Below are 7,947 nucleotides of genomic sequence, written 5' to 3'. Positions count from 1 at the left end.
CGCAGAGTCTGGGTATTCCTAAAGTCTCATGTCTTTGTCTCTGCTCTGAGTTGAATTCCATTCCCCTATGGTTCTGGTTCCTCAGTTTTCCAATGCAGTTGCTTTAGAGTCAGCAGGGGACATGTGCACATTTCTTCTGGTGTGTGACACCAGTGGGGTCCTGAAGTGCAGGATCTGGGCACATGGAATCCTGGTGTGCCTAGCTGGGTCCTGGTGTATGGGGTGCTGGTGTGCAGGGTGCTATAATGCAGGGTGCTGGCATGGCGTTCAAGCACTGGCTAGCAGGGTCCCTGAAGTACCAGGTCTGGGTGTGCAGCAACTGGGCACTCTGGGTCCACATGCACAGCATTCCTGAAGTGCTAGTTCTGGGTGTGGGGATCTGGCACACAGTGACCTAGTGAGCCGGGTCCTGGTACACAGGGTGATGGAGGGTGTGTTGCTGATTTCTGGGGTGCTGTAGCAGCGACTGGGCACTGGCGCCTAGGGATTCTTCAAGTCTTGGGTCCAGGTGTGCTTTCCTGAGTGTGGGAACTGGTTGAGTGGGGAGGTACAATGCAGGAGGTGTCTCTGGCTTACAGTCACTACTGGGAGCCAGCATTGAGGTTGGGTTACTCTTACTGTAGAGGTGGCAGGTGAGCAGCTTACTGCGTGGGTGCCAGGTGATGTCAAAGGGCAGTCTGGGTGTTGGTGTGGCTGTGCTCCTGGCCTCTGATGCTTCCCCCTTCAAGATGGCATTGGCTCTGGGCCCAAGCCTCACTGGTTAGGGAGTGCCTGCCTAGGTAGCAGGGGCTCCACATCCAGAAGAGCCCTCTCTACCAGTCCCCAAGATTCTTGTGAGATCTAACTGTCCCATACTCACCCCCTCCCTCTACTCACCACACATGTCCACACACGTCCCTCTAACTCCTTTACACACTCACACTCTCTCCCTCCCTGCCATCCTGCTGAGATCCCCTGGCCTGAATAATTATATGACAGCATATGAAGCCTTGGAAGGTAATCAAGTTTGGAATGAGGAGGTAGTAGTGGAGAAAAAAGTAATAGATTCCTCACCTGAGATGTGAGCTTTCAAAGTAATAATACAAAGTAGTAATTAATTATTTAGATCTTGAGGTCACAAAGTGGTTTGGGCTGGATATATATGCTTGGAGTCTCTGATATATAGTATGGAGGCCCAAGGAATGACAACATTGATGGAGAAGAGAGAGGCAGCAAGAGAGCAAGATAGGAACAGAGGAAAAGAAAAGGAAAGAATTTTTGGAGGAAAAAAAGATGGTGACCAGAAAGAAGGTAGGGCGGGAGACTGTGTGAGAGACTGAGGGAGCAATAGAGGAGTGTGTGGACGTGGGGTGTGTGTGTGTGTGTGTGTGTGTGTGTGTGTGAGAGAGAGAGAGAGAGAGAGAGAGAGAGAGAGAGAGAGAGAACAGTCAGATCCTGTGGGTCTTCCAGGGGGCTGCCTAACTGGGCAGTCTTGGGTGGCGAAAACTAGCTGCCACCACAAACAATCCAGGGAGGACACTGCTAGTACAGAAACCATGCCATCTTGAAGAACAGAGCTGCTTGAGACTAGGAACCTAGCCTTGCCAACACCCAATCTGGTCTCAGACGCAAACTGGGACCCTAAAGCCACTAGGATAAAAGACCTGAGAGCACCGCTGCAGACCTAGGGACACCAAGACTCCAGGCACCCCAACCGTGGATTTCTGTGGGTCACAGAGCCCATCCCCCTCCCTGCCGGCCTGCTGTAGTGTCATAGGAACTGCTACCAGGGGTCCTCAAACTACGGCCTGCTGGCCACATGCAAATACAAATATTGTATTTGTTCCCGTTTTTTTTTTTTTTTTACTTCAAAATAAGATATGTGCAGTGTGCATAGGAATTTGTTCATAGATTTTTTTAAACTATAGTCCGGCCCTCCAACGGTCTGAGGGACAGTGAACTGGTTCCCTGTTTAAAAAGTTTGAGGACCCCTGTCTAGACCCTCTCCGCTTAGCCAGGCCTCCTGCCCACACAGGGAGGCTGCGCAGAACTTGAGCCTGGGTGCACAGACACAGGGAGTTTGTTTTCCACAGCTCGTACTCCCGTGAACAGACCCCACACCCACACAGGGAGGCTCTGCTGGGTTTGATCCTGGGTGCACAAACATGGGGAGTTTGTTTCCTGCAGTGTGCATTCCTGTGACCAGACCATAGCCCACACAGGGAGGCTGCACTAGGTTTGAGCCTGTGTGTGCAGACACAGGGAGTTTGTTTCCTAAAGCTTGCACTCCTGTGACCAGACCCCAGGCCCACTCAAGGAAGCTGTGCCACCAGACTTTAACTCTGGGTGAGGCCACACGGAAGTGTGTCTCCCGCAGTGCAGGAGTGGACCTTCTGCTGACACAAAAAGGCTGTGCAACCCGGCCCCCCAAGCAGACTGGGGACCCTCATTCTCCACACAAGAGGAAGCACTGAGCACCAGTGACTTGACTCTGTTGCTCATTGCCTGTGCACAGGATTCTGAGTACATGCACACTAAGACCCAGTGACTCCAATACTCAGTGCATACGCACACAAGGACCTGATTCTCAGCATGAGGCTATACCAAGTGACAGAGACTCAAATACTTGATTCTCGGCATGGGCACAGGAAGACACTAACTCCTAGCACACATTAGGAGACTCTGATTTTTGACACACAACAGCGGGGTCTCTTTTTCAGAATGGCACAGGCTGGGTCCCTGATTCTTTGTGAATGCACAAGGCTGCACTGAGTGCCTGTGACTCTGATCCTGGGTCAGCCTGACTCTTACAGACACAAGGCAGCCACACATCTGGGTGTCAGAGCTCTTCAATGACATTTAGGTGGAATGAAGCTCCCACAGCACATGGCCAGGGCCACCACAACTAGGTGATTGGACTTTCTGGTGATAGTTAGAATGGAGAGACAATGAAACAATCCACAGAGGAAAGAAAAATAGGAATCACCCAGAGAGGAGATAAGCGAAACTGAGGCATGCAAAACATGACAGAAAAAGAATTCAGAGTAATGGTCGTAGAGTTAATAAACAAAAAAGACAAGAAAATCAACAAACTATGCAAAAATCAGGAAGAAATCAAAAGAGATATAGCTACAATCAAAAAAGCCATGAAAGGTTTCAACAGTAGACTAGAATTAGCAAAGGACTGAATTAGTGAGTTAGAAGATAAGGTAGAGAAACAAGCCCAATCTGAACAGCAGGTGGAGAAAAAAATTAAAGGCAGGAGGGAGCTTTGGGACAACTCGAAATGAACTAACATACGTATAAAAGGGATGCCAAAAGGAAAAGAAGAGCAGCAAGGTTTAGAGAATCTATTTGAGGAAATAATGACAGAAAACTTCCCTGATATGGGGAAGAAAAAAGTTACACAAGTACAGAGAGTCCCAAGCAAGATGAATCCCAAAAGACTCACACCAAGTCACACCATAATTACAAAGGCAAATGTTAATGACAAAGAGAGAATCTTAAAGGCTACAAGAGAGAGACAAAGAGTTACTTACAAAGAATTCCACATCAGATTATCAAATCTTTTCTCAGCAGAAACACATCAAGCTAGAAGGGAATGGAATGAAGCATACAAAGTGATGGAAAACCAAGGACTGAACCCAAGAATACACTATCCAGCAAGACTATCAATCAAAACTGAAGGGGAAATCAGTAGCTTCACAGATAAAGAAAGGCTAGGGGAGTTTATCACTCTCAAGCCAGTGCTGCTATAAATGCTAAAGGGAATGTGGTAAAAAGAAGAAATAGAAAGGGAGGAAGGAACACAGGCATAAAGTACAGAATTGGCTACAAACAAGTACCTATCAATAATAACAATAAACATAAATGGATTAAATGTTCCAATCAAAAGACATCAAGTGACTGAATGCATAAGAAAACATGACCCATATATATGCTGTCTACAAGAGACCCACCTCAGAACAAGGGAATCACACAGACTGAAAGTGAAGGGATGGAAAAATATCTATCCAGCAAATGGAAATGAAAAAAAAAAAAAAAAAAAAAAGCGTGGGTAGCAATACTTATATCTGACAAAATAGACCTCAAAGTGAAGACCATAAGAAAAGACAAGGAAGGCCACTTCATAATTCTAAAGGGATCAATACAAGAGGATATAACTCTGGTAAACAGTTATGTGCCCAATGCAGGAGCACCCAAATACATAAAAATAACTACTAGAAGATATCAGGGAAGAAGTTGACAGAAACACAATCATAGTAGGAGACTTTAATACCCTATTAACATCACTGGATAAATTCCCTAGACAAAAAATTAGCAAAGAAACGACTCACTAGATCAAATGGACTTAATCGACATCTTCAGAACATTTCACCCTAAAACTGAAGAATATACATTCTTCTCAAGTGCACATGGGACAGTATGATAGACCACATACTGGGACACAGGCAAAGTCTCTCCAAATTCAAGAGGACTGAAATCATATCAAGCATCTTCTCAGATCACAATGGTCTAAAATTAGAAATCAACTACAGTAAAAACAATCATAAAAATTCAAACACTTAGAGGATGAATAACATAATATTAAACAATGAGTGGGTTACTAAAGAGATCAAAGAAGAATTAAAAAATCATCCCAAAAACAAACGACAATAAAAACACAACAATCCAAAAATCTTTGGGACACAGTGAAAGCAATCCTGAGAGGAAAGCTCATAGCATTACAGGCCTACCTCAGAAAACAAGAAAAACTGGTAATAAACAATCTAACACTGCAACTTGAAGAATTAGAAAGAGAGCAACAAGAAAAGCCCAGTGTGAGCAGAAGGAAGGAAATAATAAAGATCAGAGCAGAAATAAATGACATAGAGACCTAAAAAAAAACAACAACAAAAGATCAATGAAACGAAGAGCTAGTTCTTTGAAAGGATAAACAAGATTGATGAACCTCTAGCCAGACTCACCAAGAAGCAAAGAGAGAGGACCCAAATGAACAAAATCAGAAACAAAAGAGGAGAAATAACAATAGACCCCTCAGAAATATGAAGAATCATAAAAAAATACTATGAGCAACTCTACTCCAACAAACTGGTCAACCTAGAAGAAATGGACATATTCCTAGAAAAATACAAGCTCCCAAACTCAACCAAGAGGAATCGGAAAATCTGAATAGTCCGATACTATGGAGGAAATTGAAGCAGTAATCAAAAACTTCCAACTAACGAAAGCCTGGGACCAGATGACTTCACAGGGGAATTTTATCAAACATTCAAAGAAGAAATAAAACCTATCTTCCTCAGACTATTCAAAAAAATTTAAGAGGAAGGAACACTTCCAAGCTCTTTCTATGAAACCAGCATTACCCTAATCCCAAACCAGATATAGACAATACAAAGAAAGGGAATTACAGGCCAATATCCCTCATGAGCATAGATGCTAACGTTCTCAACAAAATTCTAGCAAATTGAATCCAGCATTACATTAGAAAGATAATACACCATGACCGAGTGGGATTTATTCCGGGGATGCAAGGATGGTACAATATCTGCAAATCAATAAATGTGATACACCATATAAACAAGCTGAGAGATAAAAACCATATAATCATATCCATTGATGCAGAAAAGCATTTGACAAAATCCAACACCCTTTCTTGATAAAAACTCTCAGCAAGGTGGGAATAGAAGAATCATACCTCAACATAATAAAAGCCATATATAACAAACCCATAGCCAACATCATACTCAAAGGGCAAAAACTAAAACCATTTCCCCTAAGAACAGGAACAAGACAGGGATGCCCACTCTCACCACTCCTCTTCAACATAGTACTTGAAGTAATAGCCATTGTGATCAGATAAGAAGAAGAAATAAAAGGCATCCAAATTGAAAAAGAAGTAAAACTGTCCTCATTTGCAGAAGACATGATATTGTACATAGAAAACCCCAAAGACTGCATAAACAAAACCACTACTAGACAAAATAAATGAATTCGGCAATGTAGCAGTGTACAAAATTAACACCCAGAAGTCTATGGCTTTTCTATACACCAATAATGAATTCACAGAAAGAGAAATTAAAAAAGAAATCCTATTTACCATTGCAAAAAAAAAAAAAAGATACCGAGAAATAATCTTAACCAAAGAGATAAAGGACCTGTACTCAGTAAATTTCAGGATGGCAAAAAAAAAAAAAAAAAAAAAAAGATAGAGGAAGACATGAACAAATGGAAGAATATACCATGTTCATTGAATGGTAGAATCAATATCAATAAAATGTCCATACTAACCAAAGAAAACAATAAATTCAATGCAACCCCCATTACAATACCAACGGCATACCTCAAAGACCTACAACAATTTCTCCAAAAATTTATCTGGAATAAAAAAAGACCCTGAACAGCTGCAGCAATCACGAGAAAGAACAATGTGGGAGGGATCAAACTATATCAAGCTATACTACAAAGCCACTGTTCTCAAAACTACCTGCTACTGGCACAAGAACAGACATATAGACCAGTGGAACAGAACAGAGAACCCAGAAATTCACACAAGCCATTATGATCAATTAATATTTGACAAAGGAGGCAAGACCATACAATGGAGTCAAGACAGTCTCTTCAATAAATGGTGTTGGGAAAACTGGACAGATACTTGCAAAATATGAAAATAGATCACCAACTTACACCATACACAAAAATAAACTCAAAATGGATAAAGGACTTAAACATAAGATGGGAAACCATAAAAATCTTAAAAGAAGCCATAGGCAGTAAAATAGTGGACATTTGTCGTAGCAATATATTTAACAATACATTGGAAGGCAATGGAAACTAAGAAGAACATAAACAAATGGGACTACATCAATATAAAAAGCTTCTGCACATCAAAAGAAACCATTAACAAAACAACAAGAAAGCCCACTACATGGGAGAACATATTTGCCAATGTTATCACCAATAAGGGTTTAATCTCCAACATTTACAGGGAACTCATACTACTTAACAAAAGGAAGATAATCCAATCAAAAAATGGGCAAAGGACCTAAATAAACACTTTTCGAAAAAGGACATTCAGAAAGCCAAGATACATATGAAAACATACTCAAAGTCACAAATCAACTGAGAGATGCTAATCAAAACAATGAGGTACCACCTCACACCTGTCAGAATGGCTATCATCAACAAATCAACAAAGGACAAGTGCTGGAGAGGATGTGGAGAAAAAGGAACGCTCCTTCACTGCTGGTGGGAATGCAGGCTGGTGCAGCCCTTGTGGAAAACAGTATGGCATTTCCTCAAAAATTTAAAAATGGAACTGCCATTTGACCCAGTAATACCACCTCTAGGAATATATACCAAGAAAACAGAAACCTATCAGAAAGGATATATGCACCCCTCTGTTCATAGCAGCACAATTTACAATAGCTAAGATTTGGAAACAGTCTAAATGCCCATCAGCAGATGAGTGGATTAGAAAACTATGGTACATCTACACAATGGAATACTACACTGCTATAAAAAAGACGAATTCTTATCATTTGCAACAGCATGGATGGAACTGGAGAGCATTATGTTAGGTGAAATAAGCCAGTCAGTGAAAGATAAATACCACATGATACCACTCTTTTATGGATAATAAATAACATAAACTGATGAACAAAAATAGATACAGAGGCAGAGAAATATCGAACAGACTGTCAAACTACAGCTGGAAGGATGGGGAGGGTCGGGGAGGGGAGGTAAGAGATCAACTCTAGGACTTGTATGCATCCATATATGCATAACCAATGGATGCAAGACACTAGGTGAGGGCATGTGCTGGGATGTAGAGGAAGCCGGGGGAAGGTCAATAAAAGGAGAATAAAAGGAGACATATGTACTACTATTTGTAATACTTTAAACAATAAAATAAAATTTAAAAGAAAAGAGAGATACATAAAAAAAGTTTTGGAGAAGGAATGCTCA

The sequence above is a fragment of the Myotis myotis genome, unplaced genomic scaffold (genome assembly GCF_014108235.1).
Source record: "Myotis myotis isolate mMyoMyo1 unplaced genomic scaffold, mMyoMyo1.p scaffold_m19_p_2, whole genome shotgun sequence".
Classification (NCBI taxonomy): Eukaryota; Metazoa; Chordata; class Mammalia; order Chiroptera; family Vespertilionidae; genus Myotis; species Myotis myotis.
The sequence above is the reverse complement of the archived record's forward strand: the minus strand, read 5'-3'. Positions refer to the sequence as shown.